The 16,941-nt window shown below is 40.9% G+C and overlaps 1 protein-coding gene across 7 annotated transcripts in view; it reads left to right on the plus strand.

Moving 5' to 3' along the window:
- Positions 1-16,941, plus strand: part of pds5a (PDS5 cohesin associated factor A) — a 185,147-nt gene that overhangs the window by 43,326 nt on the left and 124,880 nt on the right. The window lies entirely within an intron of this gene.

Genomic DNA, 16,941 nt, shown 5'->3' on the forward strand with positions numbered 1-16,941 from the left:
GTGCAATTAAATGAATTAAAGTCCATACAGATTAATTTTCATGAATTCAGATTTCAACAACATCCGTTTAATATATTTCCTATGAAATTTGTTCATTTTATTTTTATTGGCCTTTATTTGTGATTAGATTTTTCAATATCCTTTGACTATTATAAACTGGGACAGGGATAGTGTCCCTTTCAGTCTATCTCCTTAATTATTTTTCCCACTGTTAAAAGGGCATTAACTGTAATTAATTGAACTAGGTTAATTCTTGTTGCAGCAAACTGCCTTTAAACGTTTAAAGGTACATTAAAATTACTGTATTTTATGTAACATTAGAGCAGCTTATGGTGATTTGAAAGCAGTGCCAATAACGGAATCAAGTTGTGTATTCCTAATGTTTTTAATCTAAGGAATAGGTGAAATATGTGCAACGATACTAGAATGTTTGAACGGGTTGTAGATTTAATTTTGTTTAAGACATGTATTCCAGGAAATATGCAGCAGCTCTATCGTTGGGTGTTACAAAACTTACCTTTAGCGCGCTGTGGTTTTGCCGCTGGCCATGTGCGCGACTTTGGTGCCTTTGAGGGGGGGGTGGGGATTAAAATGACGTTTTCTCCTGCCTGTCGGAGTCGATCTTTCTCGGGCTGTTAAGCTGCTGAAGAATAATCGATCCGACTTGCGTTCTCGGAAGTTTAAAAAAAAAATCACAGGACAATCTAATCCCTGGAGTAAAATAAAAAAGCTGCTTCTAACGCCGTCAATGCCGACAACGGAACGGATCTCACGTAGGGGACAAAACATAAGGCAAGCCGTTTATTTTACATATAAACTTGCTTCCTAGGATTACTTTAATCCAAATTTCATTGGCGAAAATGTGATTATGGCCCCATACGAACCGGCAATGTTTTTCCTGCCGATATGGGCCTCAAAATCACCACAACCGCAACGTTCCAAACGATCACGTTCCACAAAATCTCACTCGCAAGATGATTTAAATGCCCATTAATTTACGGGAATTAAACACTAAATTCCTTCCATTTGGCCTATAAATTCATGACAATGAGATTTAAAAATCATGTTATATTGTGAATTCTTGTGTGAATGTTATTTGGACACTTAGGCTATTTAAAAATGTTAATCTTTTCTTAAGAAATGGATAGATGTTTAGATCTAGTAATTGAATTTTGTAATTAGCTACAATAAGGTAACTAACTAATTATACGCTTTAATTTCAGGTTATCCAAGTAAGATTGTTTCATATTTGTTTCAGAATGCTTCAATCTATAATAACTGAAAATTTCATTCAGTTCTCTTAATTTTTAAGAACGTTATGGGCTTTTGACTGTCCTCGATCAGCTTTTGAGTTAAGTCAATGGAAAAGCAATAGGGAACAAGATGCTAATTTCAGAGCATGAAAATGGCCATAACTTGTTTTAGTACTGAATATATGACAGTGAATTAGGTGTCAAATTAAACTTATTTGTATGCTTTATCTGATGGGATAAATTGCAGACTTGATTTTTAAAACCTCAAAATTTTGTAACATTGCTACTATCGTGGAACTAATGGAATGCATGTTTTCAAATTGAGCCATCATATGGAGCTGGATGCACATGCTTATAATATATCATTGTAAACTCTTTTATAGTTGGTGAAAATCTTTGAGCTACATTTTCTCACTGTTATGAATCTAATAGGCAGATAAAGTACCGAAATATAAAATATAGATTGAATTTTGGTTAAAACTTATTGAATCCTATTCCATGATTTTAGTAGAGAGCCCATGGAAACAACCTTGAGTTGCTTTTCTTGCTCTGCTGAGACGACATTAACATTTATGACACCACGGAGTAATTCGGGGTAAACTTTAAAGGTGTCATGTAAAATAAGTTCTTGAGCTTGGGTGACCAAACTTTGTGCATTAACATTCGATTGAATCTGTAAAAATGTTGCTTGATTGTGCAAATCTTTGACGTTAACTTGAAGAGGAGTTTAAGAATTTGTGTTGACAAGGTTTTTTGTGTGCACAATTTGCGCCTTATTGTGAGCAATTTTAGGCACCATATCTGAAGATGTGCTGGCTCTGAGGAGGGTCCAGAAGACGTTTACAGGAATGAGTGGGTTTAACATATGAGCGTTTGATGGCATTGGGTCTGAACTCGCTGGAATGTAGAAGGATACCTCATTGAAACCTGCCGAATAGTGAAAGGCTTGGATAGAGTGGACATGGGGAGAATGTTTCCACTAGAGGGAGAGTCTAGGACTGGAGGACAGCCTCAGAATTAAAGAACATTATTTTAGGAAGGAGATTAGAAGGAATTTCTTTCATCAGAGGGTGGTGAACCTGTGGAATTCTTTGCCACAGAAGGCTGTGGAGGCAAAGTCAGTGGATATATTTAAGGCAGAGATAGATAGATTCTTAGGTACACAAAAAAGCTGGAGAAACTCAGCGGGTGCAGCAGCATCTATGGAGCGAAGGAAATAGGCAACGTTTCGGGCCGAAACCCTTCTTCAGACCCGAAACGTTGCCTATTTCCTTCGCTCCATAGATGCTGCTGCACCCGCTGAGTTTCTCCAGCTTTTTTGTGTACCTTCGATTCTCCAGCATCTGCAGTTCCTTCTTAAACACATAGATAGATTCTTGATTAGTACAGGTGTCAGGGGTTATGGGGAGAAGGCAGGAGACTGAGGTTAGGAGGTGAGATAGATCAGCCATGATTGAATGGCTAAGTAGACTTGATGGGCCGAATGGCCTAAATCTGCTCCTATCACATGACCTTAAGATGTCCTTTTACCCTAACCACGATTTTCCCCATTCAATAGTTAACAGGGCACTCAGCCACGTCCCCTTGATTGTTTACTATTCTGCTTTTATCCCCTTTTCCCCAGCTGGAGCAAGAATAGAATGCCCCTTTTTCATATCTGCTACCCCTTCAGCCTCCACATTCAAGAAGTCATCTTCAATAATTTCCATGATTGAAATCATCCAAATCATTGCACCATCATCCTCTCCTTGGTCCACTCTTCAGCTCCCTCTCACTACTTTTATCAAGGCAGCACCTACCATTTTATTCTTGCCCTTCCTTGCATTTCTTTCAATTTAACAGTTAGCATTCAGTCTTCAGTATTCTCAGTGGACAGATTGGGTGGTCATTTTGCAGAAGACCTCATTCAGGCCACAAAGGTGTTCCTGAGACTTTCAGTCTCCTTTCAGTTTAATACTTAGTTCCATACTTGGTTTCAATCTTGTCTTTGGCCTCATTGCTTTAATAAAGACAGAGCTTCTTCATCTGTCATCTTAACCTATTGAAATCATGCATAACTTTTCTTCTTCTCACTTCAGACTTCTCAGTTTGCGAAATGTTAATGTGGTTTTTCTTGCCGCTGAAACTAATTGGCTGCATGTTTGTAGCATTTTTTTTTTAATTGAATTTAGATTTCAACCATTTTTGCTCCAATTAAGATAACTCTCGTCTGTGGTCCAAATTATCTTGCTCCACAAGGGCAAGAAACATCGTATTTTCTACAGTTACACATTTGGTTTGGATCAAGTTCTATTTATGCAGTGCTAAGCAATAGATGTAAAGATGTAAGTAACCAGGTGGTACAGTATGTTTCAAATGTGTCTGTACAATGTGCAGCACATCTTGACTGCAGGTATTGGTTAAAAAGTGTCAGTTTCTTATTCTTATCCAGGGTCAGAATGTTGTGAATTTGAAGCCTTGTTCTGGAACTTGAGAGCACAATGAAAGCTGAAATTCCACTTTTATGAAATTATTGTAACATTGAGAAACACTGCCTTTTGGATCAAATGTTAAACAGAGACCCTGTTTGGTGAATGTGAAAGATTGTATGACACTTGCTTGAATGGAGTCATTTCTGTTGTCTTGGCCAGATTTCATTGTTTTTCCATACCGCTGTAACTTATTAACTAATTGTTTACCTTGTTCCTTGTGGTGGAAGCTAATCCTAGCATTTAGATGAAATGTCTATTTGAATTGTTGGTTTAATTTTTTTTAACTCATCAGCTTCAGGGAAGGTTTCCATTAGATTGGGGAAGTACCAAATTAATGTTATTTTTAAATCCTTTTATACCGCAGTCTGTTGTTCTTTACCTTGAATATACACAGCAGCTGAGTCACCACAGTACTCTTTGGAGTGAATGCCAAAGATTTGCCACTCTGGAGTATCTTCTCGCCTTGATCTTGAAGGACAAACTCCTTTTGTTTTCTGACTGCAATCCTTAGTTCTAGACACCCAAGATGGTGGAAAATTCAAAACTATCTACCCTGCTAAACTAAATTTTGTGTACTGAAAACTGAAAATATTAGAACATTCAACAGGTCTGGTAACATTTGTGGTAAGAGAAATGCTTAACATTTCTGGTCTGGGAAAAACTGAATCTTTTATGCTTCAATAACGGAAAGCAATGACAGGATCGGTTAAAGTCAGCATGGATTTATGAGGGGGAAATCATGCTTGACTAATCTGGATATTTTGGAGGATGTAACAAGTAGAATGGATTTGGGAGAGCCAGTGCATGTGGTGTATCTGGACTTTCAAAAAGCCTTTGACAAGGTCCCACACAAGAGATTAGTGTGCAAAATTAGAGCACAAGGTATTGACATGGATGGAGAACTGGTTGGCAGACAGGAAGCATAGAGTAGGATTTAACGGGTCCTTTTCAGAATGGCAAGCAGTGACTAGTGGGGTGCCGTAAGGCTCGGTGCTGGGACCCCGGTTATTTACAATATAAATGATTTAGACAAGGGAATTAAATGCTTGCGGATTAAATGTTTCCAAGTTTGCGGATGACAAAACTGGGTGGCAGTGTGAGCTGTGATGAGGATGCGATGAGACTACAGGACGACTTGGATAGGTTGGGTGACTGGGCAGATGCATGGCAGATGCAGTATAATATGGATAAATGTGAGGTTATCCACTTTGGTGGCAAGAACAGGAAGGAAGATTATTATCTGAATGGTGTCAGATTAGGAAAAGGGGAGGTGCAACAAGACCTGGGTGTGCTTGTATATCAGTCACTGAAAGTAAGCATGCAGCTAGAGAAGGCAGTGAAGAAAGCTTTCATTGCGAGATGATTTGAGTTTAGGAGCAAGGAGGTCCTACTGCAGTTACACAGTTGTGAGACCGCACCTGGAGTATTGTGTGCAATTTTGGTCTCCTAATTTGAGAAAGGACATTGCTATTGAGGGAGTGCAGCATAGGTTCACCAGGTTAATTCCGGGGATGGCGGGACTGATATATGATGAAAGAATGGGTTGAATAAAGGTTGTATTCTCTGGAATTTAGAAGGATGAGATGGGGTCTTATAGAAACATATAAAATTCTTAAAGGATTGGATAGGCTAGATGCAGGAAAAATGTTCCTGACGTTGGAGGAGTCCAGAACCAGGGGTCACAGTTTAAGAATAAGGGGTAGGCCATTTAGGACTGAGATGAGGATAAACCTTTTTTATCCAGAGAGTTGTGAATCTGGAATTCTCTGCCACAGAAGGCAGAGGAGGCCGATTTACTGGAGTTAGATTTAGCTCTTGGGGCTAAAGGAATCAAGAGATATGGGGGAAAAAAACAGGAACCGGATACTAATTTTAGATGATCAGCCATGATCATATTGAATGGTGGTGCTGGCTCGAATGGCCGAATGGTCTACTCCTACACCTATTTTTTTATATTTCTAAGATTCCCTTCATTTATCAAAATCAAGAGTATAAAGGAATGTCTGCTTAATCACTCCTCATGTAATAATCCGTTAATTATTTTTCTCAGCTTTCACTCTATATCCTGTATTACATATATCCTTCCATGGATAGGAGGAACAGGCATCAGCAGCAACCTCAACACTACCGCAGATTAGCAAATTCACAATTTGCTCATCTGAAATCTATTGCCATTCTGCTCTCTTTTTGTCAACTAACTCGTACTCGACACCAGTACATTGCATCCAGTACAATTTAGTGATCTTTAGTGTGGCAAGTTATTGAAGGCCTTCCCCGTAGTACACCTGGTTTCCCTCAAATATTCTGTTAATTAAATTTCAGAAGGATCCCCCCCTTTATTAATCCATGTTGTCTTCATTGTGTCGCTTAGTTTTCAAGTGCCCACTTAACACTTGTTTAATGATAGATTCCCTACTGATGTCAAGCTAGTTTTTTTACAGATGTATTCTCTCTGCACCTACCCCCACACTTGCGCTTTCTGATACAGTACATTTCTACCTTACAATTATTAGCAATTATTGGAAGGTCAATCATCTCTATATCCATCATCTTTCTGAAATCTGAAGAAAGGTACCGACCCGTAACGTTACCTATTCGTGTTCTTGAGATGCTGCCTGGCCTGCTGAATTACTCCAGCACTTTGTATGTTTTATTGTAAGCCAACATCCGCAGTTCCTCATTTCTGCCATCGCCTTTCAGAACTTGCCCCACGAGTCTCCTTTATACTCTGTCCCTTTCACCAAAAAACCTTGCCCTCGTCTTTGACATTTTGACATTTCCACCCTGGAAGAAGGATTCTGACTCTCTACCCTACCTGTCTATCATAATTACATATACTTTTTTCCTCAACTTCTGCCATTCCAGAGAAAACAATCCATGCCTGTCCAAACTTTCCTTGTAGCTAATACCCTCTAACCCAGGCTTCATTCTGGTAAACCTATTCTGCATTCTTTGCAAAGTTACTTTATCCTCCCTGTCATAGGGCGACCAGAACTGCAAGCAATACTCCAAATGTGGCCTAATCAAAGTCCTATAAAGCTGTATCATGACTTATTGACTCTTTATGCTCAGAATCCTAATCAATGAAGCCAAGCATATCAGACACCACCTTTATCAATCCATCTGTTTGTCTTGCCACTCACAGGGAGCTGTGGACTTGAACCCCAAGATCCCTCAGCACATCAATGTTGTTAAGGATTTTGCCATTAACCATGCTTTCGACCGTTCAAAGTGCAACACCTCACACTTGTTTGGATTAAGCTCCATTTCTGTTCCTATTTCAATGACTGATCTATGCTGTATAGATTGATAATCTTGTTGGACTATCCAGTCCTTGGATTTGTGTTGTTTACAAAATAATACTCTCAGTGCGCAACTCCACTTATGGTGTTGTATGCAAACTTGCTAACCAGCGCATCTACATTCATGTCCATGTCATTTATATATCTCACTAGACCAAGTACGGACCCGTTGGGCCCGTTCCCCCAACGCAATATTCCACCACTCACCCATAGCCCCCAACTACGCAGGCGCAGCTGACGTTTTTATAGTTTACAAATGGCAATAACCTGTAAAATATAAGATCAATTTGAACGCATCTCACTCTCCCTCTTCAATCCCCTATTCCCCTCCTCCATTATCCTCCCTCTCCCCACCCTTCCCTGCTTCCTCCCCTCAGGCCCTCCCTCCCCTCCTCTCTCTTCCCATCTCCATTACCATGCCATCCCTCTTCGTACCCCTATCCTCCTCCATTCCCCCTCATCCCCAGCACATCCTCCCCCTCCTCTTCACCCTCCCTCCTCTTTCCCCTCTCCTCCTCCCCTCCCCCACTCCCTCCCTCACCTCTCCCTCCCACTCCTTTCCCCTACCCTCCGTTCACACCCTCCCTCTCTCCATAACCCCTATCCCTCCCTACCCCCCTCCTCTCCACCTATCCCCCTGCTCCCCACTCCTCACCTCCTCCTATCCCACCCGTCCCCCCACAATGAAAATCGCGATTTTTCTTTAATGGAATTCTCAATGAAAATCGTGTTTTTTCTTAAAAAACCTAAACACAATGTTAGCTGTTAATGAAAATGGAAGAATTTGAATAAAACGTTTTTTTCAAAAATTTAGGATCCCATTGTGATGCCATTGTGAATGAAAACATATATATGTGTGTGTATACACACGCGCGCACGCACGCACACACACACACGCACTATATACCTTCGGAAAAAGATTATAACTACCTTTCCTATCAATGTCTCTCATCCTTATAACTGTCAAACTCTGATCTTGGATATGGATGTGTGTGTGTGTGTGTGTGTGTGTATTTAATTGTTTGTGTGCGATCACATCTACTCGAAGAAACGGCGCGCTAACGGTAAAATTTTTACATATTCCGATAGAGATGTACCCAGTGAAATCAAAACTCGCCATCTGAAAAATTCATGCATTATTTCTCGAGTTATTAATCAAAATGTTCACAAATCTGATGAAAATTTAAAAAAAAACCTGCTTATTCCCTGATGTCACAATGGATCTGCCTGCCGGCGTCTGCTCGCGCTGCGATTGACGTCAACTCCCACCCATCCCTCCTTCCCCCGTTGTTCAAAAGTCGCCCTGTCTAACTCCTGAGAGCTTCGAACGCTCTCGACTTGGGTTTCCCGACAAGTCCCGAGAGCTTTGGTCGACGAACGCTCGCGCCTCAGCTCGGGTTTCGCCCAGTAGCATTTCGAGAACATTCTTCAAATCCTCCAAACGGCCTTTCGCACTTTGTGAACGAAGTGCTGACTTCCAAATCTTTAAAGATAAGAGTCCAATTGAACTTCATTGTTTTGGTTTAACTTCGAGAATTTTAATACATTAACGTTGAATTTATTGTTCCTTAAAACACTGTACTAATTCTTAAAGATAGCATTTAATTTCAAAGACTGCGGATTTTTACGTGCGACTTTAACCCCGGTTCTTCCCCCCCCCCTCTCTCTCTCCCACTCTCTCTCTCCCCCCCCTCTCTCTCCCCCTCCCCTCTCTCTCCCCCCCTCTCTCTCCCCCCTCTCTCTCTCCCCTCTCTCTCTCTCTCTCCTTTACCTCTTCTCTCTCTCTCCCTCTCTCTCTCCATCTCTCTCCCTCTCTCCCCTCTCTCTCTCCCTCTCTCTCCCTCTCTCCCCTCTCTCTCTCTCCCTCTCCTCTCTCTCTCTCTCCCTCTCTCACCCTCCCTCTCCCCCTCTCTCTCTCTCTCTCTCTCTCTCTCTCTCTCTCTCTCTCTCTCTCTCTCCCTCTCTCCATCTATCTCCCTTTCTCCCTCTTTATCTCCCTCTCTCCCTCTTTCTGTCTCTGCCCCTCTCTCTCTCTCTGTCTGCGAGTTTGGGTCAGTGGATACGGTGGGGATTGGGTAAAAGGTGCCAATGAATATTAAAATAATGTCAAGGGGGGGGGGGGGGTTAGTGTGTGTGTGTGGGAGGGGGGAGGTGGTAGTTAGTGTGTGTGTGGGGCGGTTAGTGTGTGGGGGGGGCGGGGTGGTTAATGTGTTCGTGTGGGGCGTGGTTAGTGTGTTTGTAATGCCACAGCCTTCCCCCGCCCACTTGGTCTAGTAATTCTATAAAACTTTAAAGTCCAGTATGTCTCTATTTTTCAACACTCCCAAGACCCTACCTATCATTGACTGTGTATGTCCTGGCCTGGTTTCACTTCCCAAAATGCATGACTGTTCCTGAGTGAGTTCAATTTCATCATCTATTCCTTGACCAGTTTCCCAGTTAATCGAGAACCTGTTGTAAGGTTAGACAGGCTTCCTCACTATCCATTCTGCTGCCATGTATGGTGTCACCTGCAAATAAAATGGTTCCATTAATTTTTACATTAATTTCATGATTACTCTGCAACCTTCAGTGTAGACGTGATCATAAGCGTTACTTAAATAATGCATGTTTTGGTCGGTGCTCATTATTAACTGTATTCCAGATTTTTTTCCATAAGATTCCCAGCCATTATACTGTGAGCACTGTTCTGCTGCAGTATGTGATGGTGAGGACTTTATACTTAAGGAAGGGTCTATTTTCTGCTGGATTTCTGCATACTTCAGTTCTGATCAAGATATTATGAGACAGATATGATTGTAATGGAGTGCTGCAGAGAACATTTACAAATGGGTTCACAGGATTGGAAACTTGTAGTGTTAAAATGAGTTATTTTTGCCAGTCTAATTCAAGAAAACTTGAGTCAAACCATTGCTGCTAAAATCAATTCTTTATTCTGTCAGCGCTGGATAATTCTTTAAACCTTCCAACACAGAATTAGAAACTCTGGAGCAGGTCGAAAGAACTACTGACTTTGACATAAATGTAACATTATATAGGTAAAAGACAAGGATAGTACAAAAGGAGTAGCAAACTATTAACCAATCATTATGGTTTACCATACATTTAACTTATTTGCATTAACCAATCAACTAAATCCTTTCCATTGATTGACAACATGTATAGTCACATGATTTTCCTTTTTCCAGGCCCTTTACAACCTTCTTCCCCTCTGTGGTTTCTTCAACCTCTGCTCAAAATCATTTTATTTCAATAAAGTAAAACCACAGATATAAAACTAATTCTCACAGAATATGTTTCAGAATATACACTTAATATAGCAATCACACAACACATACATACAAAACATATTTTCACTTTTGGAAAATAAAGTTCTTTCTAAAAGATTCAGATTCAGATTCAATTTTAATTGTCATTGTCAGTATACAGTACAGAGACAACGAAATGCATTTAGTATCTCCCTGGAAGAGCGACATGACAAATGATTTGAATAAATAATAATAAGTGTCCGGGGGGGGGGTGGTGATTGGCAGTCACCGAGGTACGTTGTTGAGTAGAGTGACAGCCGCCGGGAAGAAGCTGTTCCTGGACCTGCTGGTTCGGCAACGGAGAGATCTGTAGCGCCTCCCGGATGGTAGGAGGGTAAACAGTCCATGGTTGGGGTGAGAGCAGTCCTCGGCGATGCTGAGCGCCCTCCGCAGACAACGCTTGCTTTGGACAGACTCAATGGAGGGGAGCAAGGAACCAGTGATGCGTTGGGCAATTTTCACCACCCTCTGCAATGCCTTCCGGTCGGAAGTTAAAACTTCCGATTTAAACAAAGTCTAATACTTACAATTGTAATTAAACACAATACACTTCACAATTAATTTCCTTACAACCACATAGTTAAAAAACAGTTACTTATGGATTACAAAGATTAAAGATGAGTTTTGCCCATTCTTACAAAGTGGTAAAGACTTAAGTTATTGCCAATCACACAATTCCCAACTCCAGCCACATAAAGGCCATTAATTGTCGTGATTGCTTCGTCCCAAGCTCGGGTCTAATTTCATTTTGTATAACAACCTCCCCCTTCTATCTCTGGAAGAAAAGAATGTAAAGCCTCTTCACTAGAAGCATTCCTCACAACAAATGAAAGATTATCAAAACAGAGTTACTTTCTCAGTTTCTGGTAACAATAAGAAATCCTATTGCAAAGGTCACACAACCATCACCTATGCCTTATCTCTTATCCCAACATAAACACATTTAAACAGCACAAACCATCTCACAGACTAGTATCTACCCTTGGTGCCTACAATCCAACATAGACAACCATAAATTGCCTTAATGCTACACCCGAGCTCGGAAGATGTGTCACAAAGGAAGAAGGATGGTGCCCATCAGATCAACATTTCCATGTTGTGATAAGCCATCTGTTCTCCTGTGTGTGTTCTTTGTTCTTTATTTCTTTCTGGAGGCATATATTTCTGAAAGCCCCAACTCAAAGCTCTTCTCTTGCAACTTAACACAAGTTCCTTAAGAACTTATCATTTGAGCAATTTTATTATATATTTCCTCAGTAGTCATGAGGAAAGATTGATGAAGATCCAGATCAACTGGGGAAGTAGGCAGGGGAATGGCAGATTTATAAGTGCAAAGTGATGCATTTTGGGGCTCGTTTTTCTGCTGTACAACTTTACAACTCTAAACATCGTTTCCTGTGGACAGAAGAGGATAGGAAGCACCAGTTTTCCTTCGAAGAAGAGTCAAAAACGATGAGTGCATTTATTTAAAGTAACTGACTGGAGAAGAGATGAGGAAATAATTTTCATCAAGATGTTGACGGAGGTCTGGAATTCACTGCTTGAAAGGGTGGTAGATGCAGAAATATCATACTTGAAGAGCCATAAACTAGGACTTTGACCCGAATGATGAAAGAAGGAGATGGATTCAGCGGTTCTTTTATTTTGACTAGTTTAATTAACTTGGATAGTCTTCTGGAATGTCAGAAGTTGAGGGGAGGCCTGATAGAAGTACATCTTTGTCTGGGAAGAGCACACAGACTTGCTATGCTCTGGAGTTATTTAGCTACAATGCTGAAAATGATATTCTGCATCCTATATCTTCCCCTTTGCTCTTTTGTATTTGAGTTTGGCATGATTGTATTATCTGATCCGATTGGATAGCATGCAAACTAAGCTTTCACTGTACCTCGATACATGTGACAATAATAAACCTAAACCCACAAAATTACGAGAGGTACAGATATGGTAGACATTCTAATGATAGAAATGTCAAAGACTGGACGCTTGGCTTTAAGGTGAGGGGGCAAAGTTTGATCAAGATGTGCGTGGCAAGTTTATTTTTATACAGTGATAGGAGCCTGGAAGACACTGCCAGGGGCTTGGTGATCGTGGCAGGTACAATAATGGAAAGCATATGGATCACATATAGGCAGAGGAGATTAGCTTAGCCTGACGTGTTCAGCGCAGACATTTTTGGCAGAAGTGTCTGTTCCTGTGTTGTACTTTTTGTTCTGTCATTTCAACACAATGAGTTGATTAGCTTTCTGTGTAGTAAATTTTCTGTCAAGATTGCTTCAGGTAAAAATTCAAAGCACTTTCAGTAATTAGCTTAAAATCAAAATTTGATCTAAAAATTATATTTAAAATGTTAGGAATAGAATAAGCATCAAGCCTGAGGCGTAATTGCCATTTTTTATAATTGTCTCCATTCCAATAAATGGTGTGGGACAATATGCAATGTACTACCTTTATTTCCAGTTTCCAGTTTAACACTGAGTTTGCGTTACCCGGGTTTTGTGAAGAATTTACAGTGCCAGTAGAAAATGGTTTATTAGTTGCAGTCAATTAAGTAAAGCAGGAAAAACTATGGCAGTTTTATAGTCGAGGATTGATTTGAATATCACAGAGTAGATGTTTTCACGTGTGACAATCTCGAATAGATTTATCAAGTTCTAGAACAGCATTTGATAGAATTGTTTCAACTGTTGAATTAATCCAATTAAATGCGTCTCTAGAAATGGATAAATCTACTTGAGTGTCGCATGTGAAACATCTATTTTGTGATATTCAAACCAAACTATTGCTAAAATTAGATTTTTATAAAATGCTTCAATATATTGTCTGTCATCTGACAACTGAAAATCTTTTTCAGTACTTGTGAAAATTCATTTTTAGTATCTGGATGACTTTGTTCTGCATTCCAAATAGTCCTTGAGAAAGGATCATGAATTACTATGATCCTTCAGGTGTACCCACTCTCATAGCGGGAGTCCAGATTTAGGCTGACTGCTATACTTAATAGTTGCCAAATGATGGCTCAATCACTGTTCTTTACCTTGCAGATATTCATTTTTAACATTCTGCTTAAGGTAATGTTAAAGGGTCGACACAACAATGCATTGTCATGTTTCGTAAACAATCATTTCCTCTCTGCTTTGCCACTCTGCAAAGAACTGATTGATAGCTCTTGTTCTACCTTGGAATACTACAGTTTAGTGGTGTAATACGCAGTTGAAAACATTTAACTTCAAATTTCACCAGCTTTCAGGTGAGACATTAAACTGAAGTTCTATCTGCCCATCAATTGCACGCAAAAGGTTTCATGGTACCATTGCAAATAAGTCCAATAATTTTATCTTTGGTTTCCTGGACAAGATTTTCCCTTAACAAGCCCCCACAACAACAATGTTTTGTGTAAATTGGCAGGTGGGATTTCTTACAGTACAATCAGGGCTCGAAATTAGCGGTTGCCCGGTTGCCAATGGCAACCTACAGTCTTGCCGGGCAACCTAAAGGCCGTGTCATTTTGCCCGGCTTAGCAAGCACCCAGGACACCTATCGTTTAATTCTGAGCGGGCCCCATCTCTCTATCTCTATCTCTCTCACTCTCTCTCACTTTCCGTCTCCGCCCGCCACCCGTGTCCATGTCCGGGCCGCTGGGTCTCCGCACTCTCCTCATCCGCCGGCACGGCAGGCCACCTTACACATGCGCACTGCCACAGCCTGCACATCTTCCCCCTCCATATGCACATACCCACGGCCAGCACCAAAGATCCTATAGCGAGGATCTTTGGCCAGCGCATCATCGGCCGTGGTTGTGCGCATGTGCTGCCCTGCACATGTGCACTGCCACTGCAACTGGTCGGGTTCGGCCACTTTCTCCCTCCCTTTGCATTGTGGGAGATCTGACCGCCATTGCTGTCCGGACGCCGCCACGCCGCGACCGCTGAAAATCAATGCAGAATCACTCACTGGAGCTGGAGTAACTCCCTGGAGTAACTCTTCCTTCTTGATTTCCTGGTCCTCCAAAAATATTCAAAATGGAATTTAAACAGGAATGGACCCGCCACCACCAAACTGCAAACTCTGAAAAATAACAGCCTATTGCATTTTATCTGTTTATTTATTGTGAAAATATAACTTTTATCTCCTGTTCTGTATCATGTTTACATATTCTGATGTGCTGCAGCAAGCAAGAATTTCATTGTCCTATCTGGGACTCATGACAATAAAACTCTCTTGTCTCTTGACTTGCACATAAGCAAAAAAGGGTTCTTGGGGAAAAAAAGAGCTACCTTAAATTTAATTGTGTCTGGTTGGGTACCTATAGTAGGGTGAAGACTATTCCATGCTTTAATTGTGCGGGGCAACTCCATGCAGCAGCCAGCATCTCTGGATAGAAGAAATTGGGTGACGTTTCGGGTAGGGACCCTTCTTTAGATTTCCTCTGGTTTTAGTGTTTTTAGTTTAATTTAAAGATACAGCGAGTAAACAGGCCCTTCGGCCCACCAAGTCCACGCTGACCACTGATCACCCGTACACTAGTTCTATCCCACACATTAGCGACGTAAGTCAAGAGGGTTCTATTCTCTCACATCCCAGTCAGAACTATGAAATCCTTACTTGTAGCAGCACAACAGAATATGTAAACATAGTACTCTGTAAACACTGTTATAAACGAGAAAACAAAACAGTGCATTATATATGAATATATAACTATACCCACACACACACACACAATTTCCCTCCTGGGATTAATAACGTTGTATCGTATAGTATCGTGTGTGTAGGAAGGAACTGCGGATGCTGGTTTAAATTGAAGATAGACACAAAAAGCTGGAGTAACTCAACAGGTCAGACAGAATCTCTGGACAAAAGAAAAATATTACATTTTGAATTGGGTCTGAAAAAGGTTCCTGCACACCTTTGGAATGTGGAAGGAAACAAGAGCACCCGGAGAAAACCCATGTGATCAAAGGGAAAAGTAGCAAACTCCATACAGACAGCACCCATATTCTGGATCAATTCCGGGTCTCTGGCAATTTTAATCAGCAACTTTATGGCCAATGTAATGCCCCATAGTCTTGAATTGAGTTAAAACATACAGTAGCTGTAAAAGGGGACTTTGCGTCACTTAGAGATTTAAGACTGAAAATGGATAGTTTCTTTTTTTTTTAGTAACCAAAGTTATCAACGTATAATTTTTTGTGTGTTAGAAAATAAAATATAGAGGCACAGCTGGTGGACTTGCTGCCTCACACGCCAGAGATCTGTGTTCGATTCTGTCCTCGGACATAGTCTGTGTTGAATTTGCGCATTCTCCCTAGGTTTCCTCCCACATCCCAAAGACACATTGGCTTTGTAGGTTAACTTGTCTCAGTAAAATCGCCCCTAATATGTAGGGAGTGGGTGAGGAAAGTGGGATAACAGAACATGTGTGAATGGGTAGACAAAAATGCTGGAGAAATTCTGCGGGTGGGGCAGCATCTATGGAGCGATGGAATAGGCGACGTTTTGGGCCGAGCCCTTCTTCAGACTGATGTCGGGAAAAAGAAAGGAAGAGGCAGAGATAGTAGGCTGTGGGAGAGCTGGGAATGGGAAGGGACGGAGGGAGAAAGCAGGGACTACTTGAAATTGGAGAAGCAAATGTTCATACTGCTGGGGTGTAAACTACCCAGGCAAAATATGAGGTGTTGTTCCTCCAAATTGCTGTGGGCCTCACATGGAGGAGGCCCAGGACAGAAAGGTCAGATTTGGAATGGGAGGGGGAGTTGAAGTGCTGAGCCACTGGGAGATCATTGCAAACTGAGTGTAGATGTTGCGCGAAGTGATCGCCAAGCCTGCACTTGGTCTCACCGAGGTTGATCATACGCTGAACTTTGAATTTTGAACTTTGAATTCAACCAGAATTTTGTTTGGGAGTGGAAAGAAATAATAGAAATTGCATTCATTGCAACGTGTAAAAAGAGATGAGATTGCAATTTTGTCGCATGTCATTGTGGTATATATCATGTCTTGATTGGTGAATACGTTTAGTTTGTGACTTTATTTGAAGCCGAAATAATATGTGAATGCTTTATTGACCATATCTCTGACTGGTAACTACGCACTTCGTCCGAGCACATTATCGCACGCATCATGCAAGCCGTCTTAAATGACCACCTAAACTGTCATTTGGCAACCTAAAAAGCTGCCTAGGTTGCCCGGCTGGCAACAGGGGGAAAAGGTTAAGTAAGAGCCCTGACAATGGTTAACTATACTTTAAAATTACATTGATAACCATATTGAAACTGTGAAAGAGGCAAATAATACTGCAATTTTTGTAAACCTAAGCAGAGGCAAATAATAATGCAATTTAAAAAAATAATAATTTTCCTACTTTTTCATATAATTAATGCATTTTCTCCCCAGTTTCAGAAATGCCATTTTATACCCACAAAGCCTCCATTATCATTTAATAAACATTTTTCTATTGTTGCAGACATCCCACTGACTTGCACACTTGCCCAGCTTCAGTCCCTGTGGGATCCTCCTGCAATAACCCCCCTCCTTCACCTAAAAAAATAAGTAACGGGGTTCTGCTGGTCCTTGTCATCCATTTCTTTAGCATCCACTTTCAATGGAT

The sequence above is a fragment of the Leucoraja erinacea genome, chromosome 1 (assembly GCF_028641065.1).
Source record: "Leucoraja erinacea ecotype New England chromosome 1, Leri_hhj_1, whole genome shotgun sequence".
Lineage (NCBI taxonomy): Eukaryota > Metazoa > Chordata > Chondrichthyes > Rajiformes > Rajidae > Leucoraja > Leucoraja erinaceus.